This window comes from Phascolarctos cinereus, unplaced genomic scaffold, assembly GCF_003287225.1.
Source record: "Phascolarctos cinereus isolate Bilbo 61053 unplaced genomic scaffold, phaCin_HiC Scaffold_1;HRSCAF=81, whole genome shotgun sequence".
NCBI lineage: Eukaryota > Metazoa > Chordata > Mammalia > Diprotodontia > Phascolarctidae > Phascolarctos > Phascolarctos cinereus.
In genome coordinates, this window is record NW_027555514.1 from 201,275,024 (window position 1) to 201,301,403 (window position 26,380).

A 26,380-nucleotide genomic window follows, 5' to 3' on the forward strand; every position below is an offset into this window, starting at 1 on the left:
GGTGTTGCCATGTCCTGGGGACATCTGGAAGTAGCATGGTAGTAGTAAATATAACCAAGGTTTAGCAGTGCTCTTAAACCTTAAAACAGCATGGTTATTTCTTGTCAGAATGCTGAAATTAATCTGTAAAGTAAGTCAAGAACTTCACATCACATAACTTCAACAAAGGGAGCACAGAAGTCATCCAGTCCAATCCGTATCTCAAAACGAATCTGCTCTAAAATATCCCTGATGAACAGTCACTCAGCTTCCATATTAAGACTTCTAAATGAGGACAGCACTTCACACTTTGGACAATATTAACTATTAGGAGGACTTTCCTTATATTGATACTACCAATTGTCTCTTCACAATCTCTACTCATTTTTTCTAATACTACCTTCTAAGGCCATGTGAAACAAACAAATCCTCTTTAAGAGTAACGTTTAATTATGTGAAGAGAAATATCATGTAATCTTCTTTTCCCCAGGCTAGACATTTCCAGTTCTTTTAATCAATCCTTGTGAGGTATAGTCTACCCTATACCTAGGAGGAGAATCCATTTTTCCTAGTAACCATCCTCTGGACATCTTTCAGCTTGCCACTGTCTTTTCTGATCTTCCAGAACTGATAACAATATCCTATATGATCAGGGCACAAACCACCACAACTACAACCTTCCTTATTCTGGATACCATATCTCTTTTAAAATAGCCTAAAATAATGTTCGCTTTTATGGCAGCCATTTCATATTATTGGTTCAAGTATACTAATTTATGACAGAAAGATATTTTCAGGACATGTTTAGATAGGTGAAGTTCCCAGTTATAACTGCTTCAGTAGCAGCTTTATGATCTATGTCTGGAACCAGTTATCCTTTTTCTCTAGCTAAGTTGGTATTCTGTAATATACTCCCACCACTCTATGACTTCTGTTTCTTCCTCCTTTGAGCTTTATCCAATTGTTCTACATAGTGTTTCCCGCTCATTTTACTGAATTTCAGCAAAGTTAATATTTTCTATATGTGCAAAGCTACTTACCCTATAAGTCCTGACTCTTTTATGTCATCTGTTCCTTTTTCATAAGGTATATATTCTTCCATAGTCAAATCCTGGCTGTAAGTTGCACATCCATACACCAATGAGCTCATATTTATTTTCCATATCACATTATTATTCATATTTTGCATTAATGTTTGGACACCTAAGCTCATGAGAAGTATCATTTCTTCCTCTCTTCACCTAAATAGTCTCCTATGAATTACTTAACCCTTTCAATCTACAACACTTCTGCCCTGGGACTGCATATTCTGATTAATAAGGGTATTATATGGCCAAATATTTCAGGGCAAATTGAGTACAGCCATGCTGCACCTTAATCCCTAGTGATCCTCATTTAAAAAAAAATTATTTATTTATTAGTTTTTAGTCTCCAACATTCACTTCTATAAGATTTTAAGTTCTAAATTTTCTCTCCCCCCCTCCACTTCCCATTCCACAACATGGTGTGCAATCTGATATAGGCCATACATGTACAATCAAAGGGGAAAACCAAGGGAAAGAAGAAAAAAGAGAGAAAAAATAGTATGCTTCAATCTGCATTCAGATTCCACAGTTCTTTCTCTAGATGACTCCATCATGAGTCTTTGGAATTTTCTTAGGTCCTGTATTGCTGAGAAGAGGTAAACCTATCAAAGTTAGTCGCTGCACAATGTGGCTGTTACTGTATACAATATTCTCCTTGTTCTGCTCGCTTTACTCAGCATCAGTTCATATAAGTTTTTCCAGTTCCATGTAAGTCTTTTTCTGAAGTCCACCTGTTCCTCATTTCTTACGGAACAATAGTACATTACATTCATCTATCACAACTTGTTCAACCATTCTGAATTGATGGGCATCTCCTCAATTTCTAATTCTTGGCCACCACAAAAAGAGCTGCTGTAATATTTTTCCACATGTGGGTCCTTTTCCCATTTTTATGATCTCTTTGGGATCCAGACCTAGAAGTAGTATTGCTGTGTCAAAGGGTATGCACAATTTGGTTGCCCTTGGGCATAGTTACACATTGCTCTCCAGAAGGGTTGGATCAGTCCACCAACAATGCATTAGTGTTCTAATTTTCCCACGTTTTCTCCAACACTTTTCATTTTCCTGTTTTGTCACATTAGCCAATCTGATAGGTGTGAAGTGGTACCTAAGAGTCATTTTGATTTGCATTTCTCTAATCAATAGTGATTTAGAGCATTTTTTCATATGACTATAGATAGCTTTAATTTCTTAATCTGAAAACTGCCTGTTCATATCATCTGACTATTTACCAATTGGGGAATGGCTTGTGTTCTTATAAATTTGATTCAGTTCTCTACACATTCTAGAAATGAGGCTTTTATCAGAGACATTGGTTGTAAAAATTGTTTCCCAGCTTTCTGCTTCCCTTCTAATCTTAGTTGCATTGGCTTTTTTCATACAAAAACTTCCCAATTTAAAGTAATCAAAATTATCCATTTTCATTTCATAATGTTCTCTATCTTTTGTTTGGTCATAAATTCTTCCATTCTCCATAAATCTGACAGGTAAACTATTGCTTGCTCTCCTAGTTTGTTCATAGTATCAGCCTTTAAGTCTAAATTACATATTCATTTTGATATTGGTCTATGCTTAGTTTCTGCTATATTGTTTTCCAGTTTTCCCAGCAGTTTTTGTTATCTCAGAAGAGTTCTTATCCCAGAAGCTGGAGTTTTGGGTTTATCAAACAGTAGATTACTATAGTCATTTACTACTGTGTCTTGTGTAGCTAACCTATTCCACTGATCTACCACTCTATTTATCACAGTATCAAATAGTTATGATGATTGCTGCTTTATAATATAATTTGAGATCTGGTACAGTTAGACCACCTTCTCTTGCATTTCTTTTCATTAATTCCCTTGAAATTCTGGACCTTTTAGTCTTCCAGATGAATTTAATTATTTTTTTAGCTCTATAAAATAAATTTTTGGTAGTTTGATTGGCATGGCAATAAGTAAGTTAATTAATTTAGGAAGAATTAGTTAGGAAGAAGTGTCATTTTTATTATATTAGCTTGGCCAACCCATGAACACTAATATTTTTCCAATTATTTAGATCTGACTTTATTTGTGTGAAGAGTTTTTTGTAACTATGTTCATATAGTTCCTGGGTTTGTCTTAGCAGGTAGACTACTAAATGTTTTATGTCTACAGTAACTTTAGGTGGAATTTCTCTTTCTATCTCTTGCTGTTGGGCTTTATTAGTAATATATAGAAATGGCAATGATTTAGGTGGGTTTATTTTATATCTCGCAACTTTGCTAGAGTTGTTAATTATTTCAAGTAGTTTTTTACTTGATTCTCTAGGATTCTGTAAGTATACCATCATATCACCTGCAAAGAGTGATAGCTTTGCTTCTTCTTTGCCTATTCTAATTCCTTCCATTTCTTTTTCTTCTCTTATTGCTGAAGCTAACATTTCTGGTGCAATATTGAATAACAATGGTGATAATGGGCATCCTTGTTTCAACCTGATCTTACCGGAAATGCTTCTAGCTTATCCTCATTACATATAATGCTTCCTGATGGTTTTAAATAGATGTTACTTACCATTTTAAGAAAAACTCCATTGATTTCTATGCTCTCCAGTGTTTTTTAATAGGAATGGGTGCTGTATTTTGTCAAAAGCCTATTCTGCATGTATTGAAATAATCACATGATTTCTGTTAATTTTGTTATTGATATAGTCAACTATGCTGATAGTTTTCCTAATATTGAACTAGCCTTGCATTCCTGGTAGAATTATGCTCATGATAAGTTGCCATAATCTTTTAGCTAATATTTTATTTAAATTTTTGCATCTATATTCATTGGGGAAATTGGTCTATAATTTTCCTTCTCTGTTTTGGCTCTTCCTAAGTTTAGGTATCAGCACTATACTTGTATCATAAAACTAATTTGGTAAGAATCCTTCTTCCCCTATTTTCACAAATAGTTTATATAGTATTGGAATTAATTGTTCTTTAACTGTTTGTTAGAATTCACTTTTCAATCCATCTGGCCCTGGAGATTTTTTCTTAGGGAGTTCATTGATGGCTTGTTCAATTTCTTTTTCTGAGATGGGATTATTTAAGTATTTTATTTCCTCTTCTGTTAATCTGGGCAATTGATATTTTTATAAGTATTCATGCATTTTACCAGGATCGTCAGATTTATTGGCATACAGTTGGGCAAAATAGTTCCTCATTATTCTTTTAATTTCCTCTTCATTTGTAGTGAATTAACCCTTTTCATTTTTTATAATGGTCATTTGCTTTTCTTCTTTCTTTTTTAATGAAATTAGCCAAAGGTTTACTATTTTATTGGTTTTTTCATAAAATCAGCTCTTAGTTTTGTTTATTAGTTCAATAGTTTTCTTAATTTCAATTTTATTAACCTCTCCTTTGATTTCCAGAATTTCTAATTTGGTATTTAATTGAGGATTTTTAGTTTGTTCCTTTTTGAGCTTTTTAAGTTGCACACCCAATTCATTGGTCTCTTTATTTTATTCCTGTAAGCATAAAATTTCCCCTTAGAATTGCTTTGGTTGCATCCCACAAGTTTTGGGATGTTGTTTCATTATTGTCATTCTCTTGGATGAAGTTACTGATTACTTCTGTGATTTGTAGTTTGACCTACTCATTTTTTAAACTATTTATTTCCAAATTAATCTTTAGTCTATTTTTCCATGCCCCTTTATTTCATGTAATTTTTATTGCACTGTGATTTGAAAATGATATATTTAATATTTCTGCCTTTCTGCATTGGATTGTGAGGTTTTTATGCCCTAGTACATGATCAATTTTTGTGTAGGTGCCATGTACTGCTGAGAAAAAGGTTATCTTGCTCCAGTCTTTTAATGTTACTTTGTATGTATCTCTCTGCTTCAAATATTTTTCTTGTAAACAACATATTGCAGGGATTATAGTTTTTAATCCACTCTGCTATCCACTTCTGATTTAAGGGAGAGTTCATTCCATTCACATTCACAATTATGATTACTGTGTCTTTCTCTTCATCCTATTCCCCCTCCCCTGCATTTATGCTTTTCTCTCTTTTTCCCCTTTCCCTTATCACTAGTGTTTTGCTTCTGACCACTGCCTCCCTCAATCTGCCCTCCCTTCTATCACCTCCCATCCCTTTTCCTTTTCCTTTCCCTTGCCACTTTTTCCCTCCCTTCTACCCACCACTTCCTTTTTCTTTGCCCTTTCCCCTCCTACTTCCTAAAGGGCAAGTTAGATTTCTAAACCCAAGTGAGTGTGTATGTTATTCCCTCTTTGAGCCAAATCTGATGAGTGTAACGTTCAAACAATGCTCGCCTCCCCCCCCTTCTTCTCCTTTACTGTAATTGTTCATTGCACCTCTTCATAAGATGTATTTTACCCTTTTCTGTCTCCTCTTTTCCTCTTCTCTCAGTACATTTTTTCACCCCTTAATTACTTAATTTTCTGTCATCACATCAAAGTCAACTTATACTCAAATCCTCTGTCTATGTATACCTCTTCTAAATGTCATATTAATGATACACTTCTACAAGTATCAGTTACAAGTACCATCTTCCCTTACAGGATATAAATTACCCTTATTGAATAACAAGGTTTTTGTCTTGTTTACCTTTTTATGCCTCTCTTGAGTCTTGTATTTGATGATCAAATTTTCTATTGAGCTCTGGTCTTTTCATCAGGAAGGTTTGGAGGTCCCTTATTTCACTGAAAGATTATGCTCAATTTTGCTGGGCAGTTGATCTTTGGTTATGATTCAAGGCTCCTTTGCCTTTTGGAATATCATATTCCAGGCCCTCTGATCGTTTAATGTAAAAGCTGCTAGGTTCTGTGTAACTCTGACTGTGGTTCCTTGATATTTAAGTTGTTTCTTCCTGGCTGCTTGCAGTATTTTCTCCTTGACCTGATAATTCTGGAATTTGGCTACAATATTCCTCTGCATTTTCATTGTGGGATCTCTTACAAGAGGTGATAGGTAGATTTTTTTCAATGACTATTTTACCCTCTGGTTTTAGGACCTCAGGACAGTTTGCCTTGATGATTTCTTGAAAGATCCTATCCAGATTCTTTTTTTGATCATGGCTTTCAGGTAGACCAATAATTCTTATATTATCTCTCCTGGATCTATTTTCCAGGTTTGTTGTTTTTCCAATGAGGTATTTAAATTTTCTTCTACCTTTTTCCATTCTTTTGATTTTGTTGGACTGATTCTTGATGTCTCACAGTCATTAGCTTCCACTTGCCCAATTCTAATTTTTAATGAATTTTTTTTTTCAGTTAGCTTTTGTACCTCCTTTTCCATTTGGGCAATTCTACTTCAGGACTTCTTCTCTTCAGTAGATTTTTGTACCTCCTTTTCCATTCAGCCAACTGTATTTTTTAAAGAACTGTTTTCTTCAGTCAATTTTTGTCCTTCATTTTCAAAGCTGTTGGCTCTCTCTTGTATATCTCTCATTTCTTTTCCAAATTTTTCTTCTACCTTTCTTATTCAACTTTTAAAATCCTTCTTGAGCTCTTCCAAGAAGACTTTTCGGGCTTGGGACCAATTCATATTTCCCTTTGAGGTTTCAGATGTAGGTACATTGACAGTGTTGCCCTCTTCTGAGTTTGTGTTTTGATCTTCCCTGTCACCATAATAATCCTCTATGGTCAGCATTCTTTTCTGCTTCTTGCTCATGATGCTTGCCTATTTCCTAGCTTTTAAAGTTGAGCTATCCTGCTGGAGCACAAGGGGTACTGTCTTCTTGTGCTGGGAGCCAGAGGTCTGGTCACTGGATTTGTGTGCTGAGGCCAGGAGCTGGCAGCTGGAGGCTCTAGGGGTCTGTCAGCTTACCTGGTGCCGAGCTTAGTGGTGATGTCTGGCATGTTCCAAGGGCCAGGTGGGGCTGTTCTGTGTTTCCCTGGGGCTGTGCTGTAGCATGGGGAAGTTCGGCTGCTGGGTGGTACCTGCTCAGCTGGGGCCATGCTGCATTGTGTAGAGGTACGCTGCTGGAGGACCCCTGCCCACGCAGTGCTGACAGGGAGGTCTGCTGCTTGACGACACCCGGGTGCATGTGGTGGTTCTCTGAGCTGGATTCTGTCAGTTCTCCTGACTATGCTAAGGCACGTGGGGGTCCTACTGTTGGCGTTTGCCTTTGGCACCACTCTGGGGCTCAGGATTTCTTGCTGGTTTGCTGAGGTGGGCTTGCGGCTGGCTTGCTGTGACCCTTCCTGTCCAGGAACGTACTCTCCTTCTACCTTAGTGAAAAGGACCTTTCTTGATGATCCTCCAAGTTTCTGGGTCTAAAAGACTGCTCTACCTCAGCTTTCTGCTGGACCTGCTGTTCCAGGATTTTTCCTAGGGTGCTATTTTTGTTTTTTTAAGAGGTCAAAAAGGGAGAGTGATAGCAACTTACTGCTCACTCCATCATCTTGGCTCTGGGAATTCCATTCCCTAGCCATCTTCTTGTTACTTACTTTGCTGTCACTCCATGATTCTTATGCCTCCACCTCCAGTTCCCATTTCTGGAATTACAATCAAATCAGTACTGTTATTCCTCCTGGGAAAAGTATGTCAACCTATTCTCCTGTGACTTTACTCATCATCTCTGTACTTTTCCCCTACTTGACTACCATACAACTTTACATGTTGTCCTTACTCAAACCTAAGTCAATTTTTCCACCTATATTCAGAAAATGTGGTTGGGAATGTTGCTTCTGCATATCACTTATCAGGGTGTGGATGACTATGTGACAGCACACTCAAGAGCATGAAAATCAGTTTAAGCTAGGTTTGAGGTCCAACATATCTGCTTGCAGCTATGGGGACCTATGACCAAGTAAGGTATAAAGAAATATGGGAAATGGGAGATGTGAATAGGAGTGTGGGGGGTTTGGGTGCTCCGGACACGCCATAATCCCTGTGGTACCCAGTCAATGGGGAAAAAGAGTAGGGAAATTTGAATTGGGAATAGGGAATAAAAAGCTGTGTATTTGCCTTAAACATGTGTGCCCACATGTGGGACACCTGGCCTTGCTAGGCCATTAATAAAAGTTCTTCCTGCTTCATCACTGATTTTGTGGGATCCTTAGTGAGACTTTTGTTGCTTACAAACGGGGGCTCATCTGAGATCCAGACATCCTGAGTAAAGGGTGACCACTGCCAAAAAACAGGAAGGCGTGTCCCTGTTGATTTCAACGGTCCTGTACATCCTCTATGGGTGTCCTCGCTCATGGACTGTGCAAAATCCTAGGACCAATGAGTGAGGTCATTTCAGAACCAGGAACAAAAGGGGAAAGTAGGCACGCGGCAACCAGGCAACTCTATGCACAGACCAATGGAAGAAAAGAGGAGCAGTGAGTATTACCGTGGTGGTTGTGATATCTTACTGGAGTCCAGAGACTGAGTGTGTGTGTGTGTGACTGAGATGTACTAGAGGAGTATGAAATAAGTGTGGAGTCCGGATCCGCAGTTCTGTTGATCCTACAAGGGGCGTAGCCGGAGAAGGACGAAGCAAGAGTACACTAGAGCAAGAAAGGTCTCAGACAAATACGTAAGATGGTGAATAAGAATTCAAAGGCACCAGGGAAATCAGGGGGAGAAATGGGGAAACCCCTGTGGACATTCCCCCAGATAGTCCCTTAGGAAGGATATTAAAATACTGGAAAGATACAAACTGTACTAACCAAAAAGATAAGAAAAAGATCACAGCTGATGTCAGTTAACTAAAGAGAGCTATGTTAGCCACAACAAGTCAAACTTACTTTATCTTCAAAACAAATTAAGCCTAAAAAGCCAACAAGAAAATTAGATTTGTGTGTACTTTGTCTTGTCAAGCTGTTTCTGTCTCTGTGCGTGTTTGTAAAATGTTTCATGTTTGTGGCTAAAGATTTAAAATGAAGGTCTGTGATTAGAGAGAGAACATTGAGGAAGAACTCCCACTGTAGGCTTTCAGTGGGAAATTAAAACTTTTTTTTGGGGGGGGCGCGCGTCCCAACACTGGCCAAGTTGGGATACCAGAATAAAGTTAGATAACGAGTAATGGAATTTAAAAGTAGGAAGAGATTCTCTTGAAGTTAGTGGAAGATGCAGCAAGCAGCCTTTATTGATAAGGATCTAGAACATACAGCCCAAGATAACATGAGCTGAGAGAGGGAAATGTTAAGGGTCTGAATTCAGAATTCAGAAGGGTTTGAATTAGATCTCAAAGCTATAGTTTGTATGTTATATTTAAATTAATTCTAGAAAAAATGTCTTTGCACCCCTCCTGCCAAGATATCTGATATCATGGCAATGTGTTTAAAACTTCAAAAATAAAGGTTTTTCTGTCTTTTAAGCATTAACATTATAAAAGCTGTTTGTGAAGGGTATGGATAAAATACAGCTCTAATGATTTGTAAATTATTAGGCATTAACTCCCTCTAGATTCTAACAGGTAAAGAGAAGCAGGAGCGAGAGTGGGGTGAGTATATTTTTTAATTTGGTATTTAAAGGAAAATGGAGGTAGTGGGTTTGAAAGATTAGGAAAGAGGAATAAAGGTTTGAGCAAAAATATGATGAGTAGGAAAAAAATAGTTTGGGAACAAATGGAGTTAGGGTGGTCCGCAGCAAGCCCATGTGCTCTGAGCCTCATCCTTAGATGGTTGTTCTGGGTGCCTTTGTACCAGCTTCAGATGGTTTAAGCATGTTGAGAAAGTGTGAGGAAGTTTGATTTTGTTTTAAGTAGAAAGATTGAAAATGAAAATTTTGTAGCCTGATTTGAAAACCAATAAAGTTATAGAGGGTATACAAGACTACGCACCTTTCAGGATAAACCTGTAGGAAGGCCTTATTAAATCTGACCTTACATAAATTTTGGCTATGGTAAAGATATTGGTTATTGTGATTTGAGACTGTTACATAAAATCTTAAACTGTTTCCTTGTACTGTTCAATTAATTATTGGAACTCTGAAAGTTTTCTGCCTGGGAGAAACTGACTATACCCTGTCAGCATTGATTCAAATTCCTCAGGTTGTCTGAGACAAACTCTTAGCTAACTTGAGTGATGACAGGTGATTTTAAGCTGTTTGTAAAACTTATATGCATCAGCCTGAAACTCCCAGGAGGATGAAATGCTTAGGGTAGTTTTTTTTTTTAATCCAATAAGCCTCAAAAACGGAGACTAGACTTTTCATCTCTCTTAAAGAAGTAGAAAAAAAAAGTTATTCAGAACTGGAATTGTTACCACATATCTTTTTAAGGGAACATATGAATGTGTGGATAATGTTTCCTTTCAAATAGCCAAGAGTATTGTATCTAAAAAATGTTTTTAAATGTTTATCATTAGCAATTATAAATCTAGATTTGATCTGATTTAAGTTTACCTCAGTTTACTGTTCTGTAAGGGGGATAATAGTGGAACCGACTTCCCAGGGATGTTGTAAGGATCACATGATTATGAAATGATTGCCATATTCTAGACATGACATTATTATTATCTCTCTAATTTAATGTAATTGTTAAAAGTACCAAGATCAATAATTTTTATGTGATAATCTGAAAATGCAATGGATGCCATCTGAAGTTTACTGTTTGTGTTTCTAAATTGTATTATATTTCTAAAATTCTCTGAGATTGTCAAAACTTAAGAGAACATTGGGAGGTAAAAATGGTGTTAAAAGCAATTTTTAATCTGGATTTTTGTTGCATGTGAACGGAGCCTTTTTAAAAAGATGTGATAAATTCTTTTTGACAAATTTTAACATTTAATGAAGTCTGTTATCTAAAATTTTGAGAGCACTTTGAAAGATTTTTATTGTTGATGGTGCTAGGTAAAAAGAAACCTTTAATGACTAATTTTTTTATGCTCCCAAAATGCTTTAGGGAGCTGGTGGTGATCACATCAACTGTTTTGCGAGCTAGAACAGTTGCTGAAGGTAACACTAAAATCTTTTTCCTTTAGTGTAGTGTGTATGGTTGAATTACAGAAGAAAGTTAAAGCTAGAAAAATCATACCTTCATAGCCCATGCCTGTTAATTGCCTACAGGTAATTTCATGAAAGCCACACTTCTAGATATGTTTGGACTATTAGGTTTAAATAAAGCTAAAAGTTCCAATCTCAGGAGGCAAGGAAATGTAGCTTTTCATCCAGTCTTCTACTAGAAATGCTTAAAAATTGCCTATAAAAGAGTATTGTTTGTTTCTACACAATCACTAACTGCCTTACAACACTTGAGTGCTAGAATAGACTAGGCTACAGTTTCTGAAGAAAATATAGAACCATTTTCCACACCCCATTTTAATTGTTTTTTTTTAATTGTTTTTGCCTTCAGTTTTTGTTAAAGTAAACTTTCTGACTTTCTATTAGGGTACTAAGAAAGGTCCAGAAAGAGTGTAGCCCAAGAATACACACATTTGGCTACACTACATTATCTTTATTTACTGTATTTTGCCCCAGATTTTATGTCTAAATACTACAGTGTGTCTGTTTGGTTCAGCCAAAGTGACAGATGGTCCATATGTCGACTCAGTGAACTAAGTAACTACCAGGTAACAATAGCCATTTGTTTTTCACTAATTGGGACATTTTCCCAAAGACAGATTTTTCAGAAACAACAATTATAGAGTATCCTAGATGACGGTTGAGTGCATGTCTTAGTGTGGGGCAACAGCAACTTTGGGGCTGAATTTACTTGAATGGAATAGAAGTTGCATTGGTATAGAACTAGGGAAAAACTCTTATATTGATAATAGGTTGTTTCAAGTTTTAAATACATTATGATGTATAGGGCATTGCTCACCTATGCTATTAGAAAAGCTATTTCTCTTATATTCTAGATGTTGTTAGATTAGGAATTGTACTGTCAGAGGAAAAAATATATGAATGGGTTAAGAAGCTGTTACATCATTTTATCTGACTATGTCTTGTAATATTTTAAAGTACTGTACTGTAATTCAGAAATCCAAGTTTTGTCTATATTTAAAAGAGAAGTTTCATCTAAAATTATTTGGTTCTCATTTATGAAATTTAAGATTGTTAACTAAGCTATTTGGAGTTGTTTAGATAAAGTATTTGTAAAATTATTTTTGTGAAAGGAAACTCGGTAATTATGCAAATAAAGGACATTGTAAAATCTCCTTGTAATTAATTTAGTTTGTTACAGTAACTGGATAAATAGTAAGCTGTTTTTAAGAAAGGAAATACTTTTGGGGGCAGCTAGGTGGCACAGTGGATAGAGCACTGGCCCTGGATTCAGGAGGACCTGAGTTCAAATCTGGCCTCAGACATATAACACTTACTAGCTATGTGACCCTGGGCAAGTCACTTAACCCCACTGCCTAGCCAAAAAAAAATAAAAGAAAGGAAATACTTTTATGAAGAAATGTTTTACAAAATCTGTTGTGTGATTTTTAGAAGGCACACTAAATTTCCACTTGCAAGCTAATTTATTGTAGTAATAATTTGATATTGATGACAATTATGTCCAAACCTACTGTGAATTTTGAGTTTAGTTTCCCTAGGTTTGAATTTCCTAGGTTTGTTGTGTCCTTGGACTGGGCTTAATGGATGCTGTCTTTGAAACACAGTCAAAGTCAGCAGCTCAATGGGAGCAGCACCAGAGGTATTAATACTAAAGCAATTACTGTAATAGAGTTGTAAGTGGGGAAGATCTTGCTGTTTTGATCTGAATTCACTCCATGGCCTAGCAAGGATTAAAATTAGTGTTTGAACTTCTCACTTGTATAAGATTCAATTCCTGAAGTGTCTCATTCTTTCAGATTAAGTATGGTTGGAGAAGGATGAATAAGCTTGAGAAACAGAGATGCAATCTATTAAAGCAGCAACTAATGATCTTAATGGAAACTTGATTTTATTTATGATGTTATTTAATCAGGAACTGGAACATGCGCAAGAATGCATGTAAACTACTTGAGATTCACTTTAGAGATGTTTCCTAACTAATGTGAGATTATAGTCACACCTGAAACCCTGATGATGGGAATTTGCTATCCAAAATCTTATGGCACTGTCAATGGACTATTATTCTGAGTCTAACTCAACGTATAGTTATCAAGGAACTGATTGAGCTACTGACCCATGATGCCAGCAACCCTGTGGGGGGCTCTCATCTATGAACTGTAGCGGGTGCTCTCCTGGGAAGGTTGGGAGAAAACTGTTCTGCATGAGCTGAGGTAGGAGTCTCCTGACTCAATTTCCCCACTATGACACTTGGCAGACGTTAAGCCTGGCTCAATGCAGTTGGCCATTACATAACTTCTGCCTGGAATTGACATGAAGTTAGGGAAGCATTGTTCCCTCACTTTAGTTATATCTTTATACTTTTATGGCAAATTTCTATAATCATAAGTTTTGTAAGCACAATATCAAATCTATTAAATAATAGGTTGATGATGGAACATCTGAGGTTTTTATAGTAAGATGCAAGTATAAGATTGAGCTATTTCACCTAAAATTTCTGAATTAAGTATTCAGCCTTGACATCTGTTAGTAGTATATTCCTGTATAAGTTAGGGTCCTTTAATTCCTCATAATGGCAAGGGGATAATTAGGCCCAGGGCTTCTGAAACCAAGATATTCTGTTACTTAGTTAATATCTTACCTGTCTCAGTGTGTTACAATTAGTTAATGTTAAAAGAAGAATGGCCTGTAGTCTGTCTTGTAAATGCCTTATAAGGAGCAACCACTTTAAGAGTTATTTATTTATACATGGCCAGAAGTTGGAAATGGTTTATTACTTGATATATACTGTTTTTAAACTGATTACTCAATATATTTATGTATGTATTAGAGTCTGTTGTTAATTACTTAGTGGAATGTCATCCTCCTGATGGGGGAATATGAATAAGAAGGAATAATGAATTAAGGCAAAATATAAAAAAAAATATAAAAACTATTTTTTCTGTTACTTCTTTTCTAATTTGAGTTTCTTAAACATGACAATTAGACAAGGTTCCAATTTTGATCTTATAATAATAGAGACATAAGGGTTGAGTTAACTTTTATTATTTGACCTGGTTATTGGCAAGGTAATTTAAAATTATGTTAAGATCAATCTTGTAGAAGAGTGGACATAAGAAAAAGGATCTCTACAAGAAGACAGTCTGCTAGACACTGCTTGAACAGCACTTAGACCAGAAAACTTCACCAGATGATGTCCAGAATACCAACCAGACAGCTGCATGAGATGTCTCAAAAGGACTATTTATTGTATTTTTCCCTTTGGGTCTTTGTATCTGCCCTTACTTAGGTGACTGCCCCGTTTTAATTTGTCAATGCATCAATCAATTTCTCCTTCCCTTCTCTCATATTGTTATAAGTCCCCCAAACCCCTTGATGAAATGTTGCCCAACAACACAACCCTGGATGAAACCATCAATAAGCATTGCAAGGTCTAACCACTTTAGCTGAAGAATTGGCAGAGAATTCTAGGACTGATAATTCACTGATGGGATGGTTAGAAACATGGTTTGGCAAGTGGAAGGGAATGGCAGTCTCTGTCTTTACCTCCTTAGTAGTAGATGCTGGGGTATTGACAGTTGTAGGCTATTGCATAACACCTTGTGTAAGGGTGTTGGTCCTACTGGATGAAGAGACTGAGGTGAACCCTAATTATGACCAGGAAAGTGAAATAACATTATCAAAACTAGAATCTTCTTTTGACATAATGAAATGAGATACAAGTACAACAAAAAAGAAATTAAAGGAAAAGGGGGGATTGTAGAAAATGTGATTGGGAATGTTTTGCTTCTGGACACCTACATGAAAGCATACGCAACAGCATGAAAATTGGTTTAAACTGGGTTTGAGGTACAACATATCTGCTTACAGCTATGGGGAACTATGGCCAAATAAGGTATAAAGAAATGTGGGGAATGGGAGATGTGAACAGGGGCAGAGACTCAGGTGGGGGGTTTAGGTGCTCCTGATAGGCTGTAAACCCTGTGGTACCCAGCCAATGGGGAAATAGAGGAGGGAAATTTGAACGGCGATTAGGGAATAAAAAACTGTGTATTCGTCTTAAATGTGTGTGCCTATACATAGGACACCTGGCCTTGCTTGGCCTTAATAAAAGTTTTTCCTGGTTCACCAATGGCTTCATGGAATTCTTGGTAAGACCTTCATTGCTTACACTATATTAGATCTGTTATTCCCTACCACTGAACTAGACAGAACAGGAATTACATTAGAGAGTGAGATTCAGATTAAGCTTTTTTTAAAAAAAAAAATCTCCTACCTTTTTTATCACCCTAAATTTAGGCTGCCAATAATTGTTCTGACCAATTAACGACAAAATTGGTGAGCAGCAATGTCTCTGCTTTGAGTGAGCAACATTCTATAACCTTGCTTTCTATTGTCTCATAACTTTCAAGACAAAAGAGGATACTAGGCACTACAAGACAAATTTCCTTTTTAGTTAATGAACAGAACCCAAGAACTTTAGAAATAAGCATGTAATTCATTCAGTAAATATCCATTATCTGCTATATGCAAAGCACCATGTTAATAGTGGTGGAAATACAGAATTTAGATAAGTCCCTCCCTACATAGAGCTTACAATCTAATAAGGAGAAATGATACATATACAAATAACTAAGATACATGAAAAATATATCAGAGAAGGGAAAAAGTCCTATGTGAGGACACTAGACCAAGACTCTCTTGAACAGAACAACTGACAGATCATCCAGCTTCTGTTTAAAGATGTCTATTACCTCTTAAATCAGCCCATTCTACTTTTGGACAGTTCTAATGATTAGAATTTTTTTCCCTGAATTTGAGCCTATACTTATCTCTTTGTAATTTTCAGCTATTGTTCCTCATCCTGCAGTCTAGTGCCAAACATAATAATTCTAATTCCTCTTCCATGTGACTTCCCTCCAGACACCTGAATACAGATATCATCGTCCTAGCCCTTCATCTCTTCTTCAAACTAAATATCCCTAGCTTCTTCAAATCACTCCCTCAGGTCTCAAGTAGTCCATCACAGTTGTAACATAAACCTTTTATTCTTTTCAGACTGATTAGCCCACTGCCCAAATCTTCTCTTCTCTCCTACACTCTAACCCAACCACCTTACTTTCAACAGAGGACCTCATCACTTATTTTAATGAAATTGAGGCCATTACCATAAGCTCCCTCTTCTTTCTTTTTCTACAACTCAAAAATAGAAAAGATCATCTCTTCTTTTATAAAGGCCAACCACTCCATACCCTCCTGTTTCCTCTGGGTTTTTGTCCCCATGATCATTCCCTCAATCTTTCATCTTCATTCTCTCCTCATCTATTGGCTCCTTACTGTTTCCTATAAATATGTGCAAGTTTCCCCATCCTAAATCAAACAAAAAAAACTTACATATTCTACCATGTCCTCAAGCTATCATTATAGATCTTTTCTTCTTTTCATAGCCAAATTCATAGAAAATAACCTACAATGTCTCCACTTCCTCACCTTTTACTACTAAACCACTTACAATCTGGCTTCCCTGACCAAAAATGTTCCCCCTAGGTTAAGAATGACCTATTAAAAGCTAAGCCCTCATCTTCCTTGACCTCTTTGCAAATGCTGCTAATTACCCTTTTATGCTGGATACTTTCTCTGATTTCATTTCTATTTTTCATTTCTGGTTCTTTGCCAACCTTTCTGATTGTGAAGGAGTCTTCTTAATCTCCTTTGTTGGATCATCATTTATCTGCTGCACAAGTATTACTCTATTTGGGGGCTTTTTATCTTTTTCTCTCTACACTTTTTCTTAGTTATGGGTTACATTTTTCCCTTTTTGCAGATGACTACTAAATCTACATATAAGATAATTATCTTAGATATCTCCACCTGAATATCCCATTAATGTTTCAAATTTAAATTGTGAAGAACTCATTTTCTTTTCATAACAAACCTTGCCTTCTCCAAATGTCATTAGCTCTGTTGATATCATCACTATCTTTACATCACCCAGGTCTGTCCCCATTTCTAGTTCATATATTGCAAACTTCTGCTCACACTGGTCTTTAGCCTTCCACACACTTTAAAAAAATCACCAATTACCTACTCTTTTCTCATTCCTTATATAAGTCTTTTTAAAATATGAGTTAGTCATTCTGTCACATCTGTCTATATTAATACAACTACTACAACTTTACATTTTCCTTGATTATTCTATTATCCCAGAAGGCCAAATCCTACTCCTGATACCATTAATTTCCTCTTACATGTCCTCTGAAAATTTCCTTTTAAAATTTCTTAATTCTCATACCTGCTTTCTCTAAGATACTTATTTTTAATTTGCAGTAATGAAGAAAACACTACCTGTGTTCCAAAGTCTTTCAGTTAGGAAACAGTCAACAAGCATTAAGCACCTACTATATGCCAGACATTGTACTAAGTGCTGGTCTCCATAATACCTAGAGTTTATCTGCAGGCTCCTATTGGCAGTATCATTTGTTTCTAAATGGATTACTGGTTGAAGGTAATGACCCTACTAGTATTAATTAAATCCCAAATACTATGCATGTCAGATTTACATATGCGCTCCTCTATATCTCTTAGCAACCAGAAACCTATTTCTAGTTTCCTCTACTCAGCTGTCAAATTAATATTTCTAAAATCCAAGTCCAACCTCATATTTAAAAACTTCAGTGGCTCCCCATCACCCCTAAGATCAAATATGAAATCTTTTCTTTGGCATTCAAAGTCCTTTATAACCTGGCCCCCTCCTATGTTTCCAGTCTTCTTACACCTTATTCTCTCAATCCCTATGTATTCTGCAATCCAATGACTCTGCTCTCCTTAATATTCTTGGCACAAAACAATGCCCCCTGGGCATTTATACTGGCTGTCTCCCATGTCTGGAACTTTTTCCCTATTCATTTCTGGCTTTATCTTCATTCAAGTCAGAACAAAAATCCTACCTTAATGCTACTGCCTTTTCTTGTTATTTCTAATTTATCTTGTATATATCTTGTTTATACATAGTTATTGGCATAGCATCTTCCTCATTAGACTGTGAGTTCCTTGAAAGCAAAGAACATTTTTTGGCTTTCTTCATATCCATAGTATTTAATACAGTGCCTGGAACATACCAGTCTCATTAATGATACTCCTTCTTTGCTTTACCATTTCCTTGTTTAGGAATCAGCAACATAATTTGTCTTATAAAGGGACTTTGAAAGAATGATTTCTTCCTCAATTTTTGAGAATAATTTTTGTTGTAGAGGTACTAACTTTTTTTAAGTTTGCTAGAATTCTCCTGTAAATTCTTCTGGAATTGGAGGTGGTTATTTTTGCTTCTTTGGTGTTTAATTTTCCACTTCCTTTTCGGTGACTGGCTTATTCAATACCTCTATTTGGTGTTTTATTACTTTGGGGATTTAATATTTTGTACAAAAGCATTTATTTCTTTTGATTGCTCAATTGTGATGATATATAATGGTGCATAATAGATCTTAATGATTCTTTTTATTTCTTTTGGTTTTACTGTGTTTTTATCTTTGTCATTTGCTTTTTAGCTATTTGATTTTATTTGCTTTTTAGTCAAGATGATTAAAGGTGTATCAATTTGTTAATTTGTTAATTTATTCAATGAATCAGCTTTTAGTTTTATCAGTTCTATAGTCCTTTTGGTTTCCAGTTCATCTATCTCTTTTCTGCTTTTCAAGATTTCCTCTTTTGGGAGGTGGGAAGGTGGAGCCAAGATGGCTGAGTAAAAGCAGTGACTTACTTGAGCTCTCCCCCAAACCCCTCCAAATACCTATAAAAAATGTCTCTAAACAAATTCTAAAGCAGGAGAACCCACAAAAAGACAAAGTGAAACAAATTTCCAGCCCAAGATAACCTGGATGGTTGATCAGAAAAGTATATTGCACCGGGCTGGCAAGAGAGTGCAGATTGGCATGGGGTATGCAGGCCACAGCGAACTGGAGCAGGTCTCAGAGGACTGAATCACAGGCAGCTGTGGAGGTTTCCAGACTTCTCAACCCATGAACGCCAGGGACAACTTAGAAGGTCAATGGGAAAAGTCTGTTTCTACGGTGAGAGAGAAGCAAGGTGGTCTCAGCTCCATTTCCCAAGCTCGGCCCCAGGGCACTGGCTGCCTCTTGAGCTTCTGGCACACAGACTGAGGGGGAATCAAGTGGCTGATCAGAGGGGGATTGCAGGGATCTCTCTGCTGGTGCTGAGGCAGGATTCTCTTGCTTTGCCTGTGCTTGGATCTGGATCACAGTTCTGGGTGGTGGTCCTGGGGCAAGGAGGGGCACTGACGTGGTGGAGCTTGTAGTGGCTGTACAGAGAAGAACCTCCTCATAGTTCCAAGACAGAAAAGGGTGCTTGTGGTAACTCATAGACCAGAGCACAGGCCAGGAAAGGAGTAAACACCCTGCCCTTGATCACACCACCTTGGAAGAACTGAAAATTTACAGGTCCCTATAAGTATCTCTGAAAACAGCTTCACAAAACCCCTGAAGCTTGGGACAGTACATTCTCCATGCTGAAAACAGACCCCTACATTAACAAAGAGTTTATAACTCAAGTAATTGGCCGGGACCATAAGCAAGCAGCACAAAAAGAGTCAGACTATAGAATCTTACTCTGGTAACAAAGAAGATCAAAACACACAACCCGAAGAAGACAATGAAGTCAAGACTCCTACATCCAAAGCCTCCAAGAAAAATATGAATTGGTCCCAGGCCATGGAAGAGCTCAAAAAGGATTTTGAGAAGCAAGTAAGAGAAGTAGAGGAAAAACTAAGAGTGATGCTAAAGGAGACCCAAAAAATTACTGATGAAAATAACACCTTTAAAAATAGCCTAACCCAGGGGCAGCTAGGCGGCGCAGTGGATAGAGCACCAGCCCTGAAGTCAGGAGGACCTGAGTTCAAATGCGGCCTCAGACCAAACACTTGACACTTTCTAGCTGTGTGACCCTAGGCAAGTCACTTAACCCTAATTGCCTAAAACAAAAAAGCAAAAAAACCCCCCCAAAACCAAATCCTTTAGGGGGCAGCTAGGTGGCTCAGTGGATAGAGCACCGGCCCTGAAATCAGGAGGACCTGAGTTCAATCCGGCCTCAGACCAAACACTTGACACTTACTAGCTGTGTGACCGTGGGCAAGTCACTTAACCCCAATTGCCTAAAAAAAAAAAATAGCCTAACCCAAATGGCAAAAGAGGTTCAAAAAGCCAATGAGGAGAAGAATGCCCTAAAAAGCAAAACCGGACAAATGGAAAAGGAAGTCCAAAAGCCTACTGAAGAAAATACTTCCTTAAAAATCAGAATAGAGCAATTGGAAGCTAGTGACAATTTGAGAAATAAAGGCATTGTAAATAGAAGAGAATGTGAAACATCTCATTGGAAAAACAACTGCCCTAGAAAATAGATCCAGGAGAAAGAACTTAAAAATTATTGAACTATCTGAAAGCCATGATAAAAAAAAAAAGCCTAAACATCATCTTTCAAGAAATTATCAAGGAAAACTGCCCTCATATACTAGAACCAGAGGGCAAAATAGAAATGGAAAGAATCCACCAATCACCTCCTGAAAGAGATCCCCCAAAGTAAAACTCCTAGGAATATTGTAGCCAAATTCCAGAATTCCCATGTCAAGGAGAAAATATTGCAAGCAGCCAGAAAGAAACAATTCAAGTATTGTGGAAAGACAATCAGGATAACACAAGATTTAGCAGCTTCTACATTAGGGGTCCAGAGAGCATGGAATATCGTATTCCAGTGGGCAAAGGAGATAGGACTACAACCAAGAATCACCTACCCAGCAAAACTAAGTATAATCCTTCAGGGTAAAAAAATGGTCATTCAATGAAATAGGGGACTTTCAAGCATTGCTGAGGTAAAGACCAGAGCTGAATATAAAATTTGACTTTCAAATACAAGACTCAAGTGAAACATGGAAGAGGTAAACAGGAAAGAGAAATCATAAGGACTTATTAAGGTTGAACTGTTTACATTCCTTCAGGGAAAGATGATATTTGTAACTCATGAGTCCTTTGTCAGTATTAGTGTAGTGGGAGGGAAAAAAAATTATATGTATGTATAGATATATAGATAGAGGGCACAGGGTAGGTTGAAGATGAAAGGGTGATATCTTGAAAATAAAATTAAGGGGTAAGTGAGGATTATACTGGGAGAAGGAGAAAGAGAGAAGTAGAATGGGGTAAATTATCTCACATGAAACAGACAAGAAAAGGCTTTTACAGTGGAGGGCAAATGGAGGAAGTAGTGAGAGGGAATGAGTGAATCTTATTCTCATCGGATTTGGCTTAAGGAAAGAATAACATACACAATGGGGTAGGGAAATCTATCTTACCCTACAGGAAAATAATGGGGGAAGGGGACAAGAGAGCAGGGGGTTGATAGAGGGGAGGGCAGATTGGGGGGAGGGGATAATCAAAAGCAAACACTTCTGAGGAGGGACAGGGTCAAAAGAGAGAATAGAATAAATGGGGGGTAGGATAGGATGAAGGGAAATACACTTAGTTTTTCATAACAGGACTACTATGGAAGTGTTTTGCATGACTACACATCTATAACCTGTATCTAGATGCTTGCCTTTTCAATGAGGGTGTGTGGGGAGTGAGGAAGGGAGAAAATTTGTAACCCAAAGTTTTAAAAACATGTTAAAAATTTAAAAAATTTTTAAAAAAAGATTTCTTCTTTTATGCTTATTTTGGGTTTGTTTATTTTAGGAGTTTCTGTTTCTCTATGTGTATTCAGTTTGTTAAATTTATCCAAGAAATTGGTATGTTGTCTTAACATTATCATTGTCTTTTGCATGGTCAATAATTACTTCTATGATTGGTTCTTTGACCTACTCTTACTTGGGATTTCCTTAGTGTCTCCATTTAGGTTCATGATTTTGGTTTGTGATGGTGTGTTTAGTATTTCTGCCTTTTAGCGCTGATTTGTAATTTTCCTGTGCCCTAACTTGTAGAGTGGCATTTTATTTCATTAAATGGCTTTCACTTTTCACACTTAGTCCTAAAGCCTATCATTTATTGACTGAGATGTGTTTTCACCTAGTTTATCAAGGATAAAATAGGGTGTGATAGTTCTAAACTCATTCTTATACTCTTCCCCGGTGGTAATATATGTTATCTTAGTAAAATTTACTAAAGTGTGTATACCAAAAGTCAAATCCTGGATAGCTCTTTAGTGACTTGGGGAAGTTTTGCATTTCCTCTTTGAATCTTCAGTAACTTGTACCAAAGAATCTCAGGAAAAATCTATGCAGTACAATTTATAATTAAACTTAGTAATTCACATTCTTCTATACTTCAAAATACATTGTGGTACAATTTAACAAATTTTTTTAAGGCAATTGGGGTTAAGTGACTTGCCCAGGGTCACACAGCTAGTAAGTGTCAAGTGTTTGGTCAGAGGCCACATTTGAACTCAGGTCCTTCTGACTTCAGGGCCACTGCGCCACCTAGCTGCCCCAACAAATATCATTTTTACAAAGTACCAATAGGTTACTGTTTGGTGTCTATAGCAAATTTCTTATTGCTTGCAAAAAAGGCTTTAACAGACCATGAATAACATGGAATTGGAAAAGAAAAGTAAGCCTCCCTTGTAGGAAAGTAAAGGCTTCTTCCATAGGGATTAAAGACTCTGGGTTAACTGGAATAGAGTAGGTGAAAGATTTATTAAATGCTATGTGTCAGGTACTGCGCAAAACATTGGGAATAGAAACACAAGCAAAAAGACAGTCCTTGCTCTTGAGAAGCTTACATCCAAATGAGGGCACACCACATAAAAGAGAGTTGAAAATCAGAGAGGTAGGAGAAAAGGTTACCTTGAAGGGACAAAGCAGAAAAGTGCTTCATAATCAACAGCTGAGCTGTGCTAGGGGTGAGTTTGGCTGGTGTAGGTATCTCCTCAAATGATGGTTCTGAGGAGGAATTCACCAATTGGAAGAAGAGGCCACAAGGGTGAAAACACTATTTATTTCTTCTTTCTCCTCTTTATGTTCCTCATGGAATTAAATATTCTAAAGCACCAAGTTTGAATACCCTCTTCTAGCCAATTTCTTTGTTATTTCCTCTGTAGATTTTGCCCCACAATCTTTTTTTTTCTCTGTTGTTCTTTACTCTTAGGATCATCAATTAATGAGTTAAGTAATGAATATAGACACATTTACCTATGGTGAAAATTACCCTATGTCTCAAATTATGAGGTCCACTTGCCATTTGCCCTGCCCACCATGATAAAGTTCTTTTATATTTACCATGAAATTTCCTCTTTGGAACAATACCCTGGTACTGGGTACCAGTTTCCCCAAGAGCTTCAATTTCCCTGCTCAGGACATTATCCTCTAGAAGAAGCTGTCTTCTTGTATAATAGCACTTTGTAGATTAGGCCTATTGTAAGATCCCCATTTCCCATCATAGACTATACCTCCCCTTACCATACATGTGGTTTTCAGTGGGACTCTTTACTTTCAATAGGTTTAAATCTCACCCCTTTTCTTGCTGAGAGACTACAGGAATTATCTTCATTTTCCACCTGGCCTAGGATACATCATAAATTCCCATCTGTTCTCTCTCTCCCTTTTCTACTTTTGTGTAACCCTCATTTCTGTAATTTAGTTTACCATGATACATTGGTTCAACTGTAAAGAGGGATCTAGAGTTTAGTACATTGCTCCTCCATAGTCATTTCTATTTTTTTTTAATTCTTCTTTCATCTTTATCCCCATTGTGTAATTTTAAAAACATTCTTTTAGTAGATGGAGTCAATATAAATAAAATGACAATACTACCTAAATTATTATACTTATTCCATGCCATGTCAATAAAACAACCACAGGATTATTTTATAGAGCTAGAAAAAAATAACTAATTTCTTCTTATGGAACAAGAGGTTATTGATTTCAAGGGAAATATGAAATAAGCAGGAAATAATAGGACTGAATATTGCCAGACTGCAAACTAAATGAAAACATAATAATTACCAAAACAATTTTTGCTGCTTAAAAAGCAGAGAGGTTGATCAATGGAACAAATTAGACAATACCATATGGAAAGCAAACAAATCTAGTAACCCAGATTTCAAGAAACCCAAATACATTACTTACTGGGATAAGGACTTACACTATTCAACAAAAACTGCAAGAAAAACTAGAGAGCAATCTGGCAGAAATTAGTTTTAAACCAATATATTACACCATGTACCAAGATTAGCCCTAAATGGATACATGATTTAGATATAAAAGGTCACATCATTTTAAAAAAATAGGGAAAACAAGAAAGAAATTTCCTTTTACATGTTTGTATATATGTTCATGAAGAAATCAGGTATAGAGAGGATCACTGAAGATAAAATAAACAATTTTGATTACATAAAATTGAAAAGGTTTTGCACAAACACAACCAATGTGGCTATAAGGGAGAGAGTTAAGTAGGAGGAAAATCTTTGTAGCAAGCTTCCCTGAAAAAGGTCTCATTTCCAAAATACATAAGGAATGAATACAAATGTATGATAATAGGAGCCATTCTCTTATTGATAAATTGATCTAAGATTACGAATAGGCAAATCTCATAGGAAGATAGCCATGCTATCAGCAGCCATATTAAAAAATACTCCAAATAATAAAATTAGAGAAATGCAAAACAATACAAATCTGAGTTTCTACCTGAGCACCATCAAATATGCAAAGATTTCAAAAAGGAAAATGACACTTGTCTGAAGGGAATAAAGAAAAGGAGACACACTAATGCATTTTTGGTAGGTCTGTAAATTGGTCTAAACATTCTGGAAGGAAATTTAAAACTATGCCCAAAAGGTTGCTAAGGTGTATATACACCTAACAATATCACTCACTACTAAGCTTATTTGCCAAACAGATTAAAGAAAAAAGGAAAAAGACTCATTTGTACAAAAATCCTTAAAGCAGCTCTTTTTGTAGTGGCAAAGAACAGAAAACTAGCAGGACTCTCATCAATTGGGGAATGGTTGAACACATTTTTTATGAATGTATATGAACGTGATGGAATACTACTGTGCCATAAGAAATTATCAAAGAGAATTTCAAAGAAACCTGGGAAGTCTTATATGAAATAATGCTTAATGAAGTGAGCAGAACAAGGAGAACAATTTACAAATAACAATAACAGTATAAAAACAAACAACTTTGATAGATTTAAGAATTTGGACCAATTCAATAATTCCAGAGGACTGATGATGAACTATGCTCCCCACCCTTACAGAGAAGTGTTGCATTCAGAGCACAGGAAATATGGAAATTTGTTTCATTTTTCATTTCTATCTTAATTGGAGGAGAAGGATGGGAGAATGATAAAACATACGAACATTAACTGAAAAATAAAATGAATGATTTTTTAAAATTAATATATTTGAAAGGTTAGAAGAGGAAATCTTTAATCCTCTCTCTGTGTTGTTTTTTATAACCAGATAGGTATCTTTTCATTTTTTCCCCTCTAGAGACGAAGTTATTTCATTACTCATTCTTTCTTTGATATTTATATGTATTTACCTTTCCTGTGCTTCCATTCTCTGAATATTTTGAATAAGATAAATATTTTGCTCACATCTTTTTTAGGGTAGGAGGAAAGGATTACATCAAATGTCTCTCTTCTATTGAACATACATCTTTTTTCATTGGTGCCTAGGTAAATGTTTGCAAAGTACATCACTTTGCACCTCAAGCCTTTTTGTTTTTTGTAATATATCATTTCAGTTCCTTCTGTAGTTCCCAGTAAGTGCAGAATAGCCTTGTGTTATTCAAATTTCCCTTCTTTTTATATTTGAAGTTCTTTCTCCTGGACAATTGCAGAATTTGATATTTAGCATTAGAATTTTGAAATTTAAAACTATGTCCCTGAGAGTTTGAATTGTAGGGCTTTTTTTGTTTCTTTTCTGGAAATTATTGGTAGATACTTTCAATTTATATTACCTTTATTTAGAAGTTATGAATTTCAATTTCTCATGTTCTAAGAGACCTATGATCCTTTAGGATCCCGCAATCCTATTTAAGATCAATATCTTTTTTTTTAAAACTTGTATTGAGATCATGTGTTCCTTTAACACTATTTTGGGCTTTTTTTCTTCTCTTCTTCAATATTGTCCTTCACTTCAACTTATTTGTATCTCAAATCTGTTGTTCTCTCTTTCATCTCTTTGGAGAAAGTAAGCATTATGTGTTCACATTTTTTATTCTGCTAATTACTTTTATTGTTCAGGCCATGAATTCTGAAGTTTCTTCCTTTTTAACTTTTCTTTTTAAGAGTTTAATTTCTCTTTTGAAACATTCTAGAATACTCTGATATAGTTCTGTGTTTTCCTGGGAATTTACCGGGTCTATGTTTTACTGAATATTGATTCTATTTCCTTTGTCGTGAAATCTAAAAG

General features: G+C 36.3%; 1 protein-coding gene across 6 annotated transcripts in view; it reads right to left on the reverse strand.

Annotated features, from left to right (window-relative positions):
* TMEM117 (transmembrane protein 117) overlaps window positions 1–26,380 on the reverse strand; it is a 190,273-nt gene that overhangs the window by 22,230 nt on the left and 141,663 nt on the right. The gene's annotated exons all lie outside the window — the stretch shown is intronic.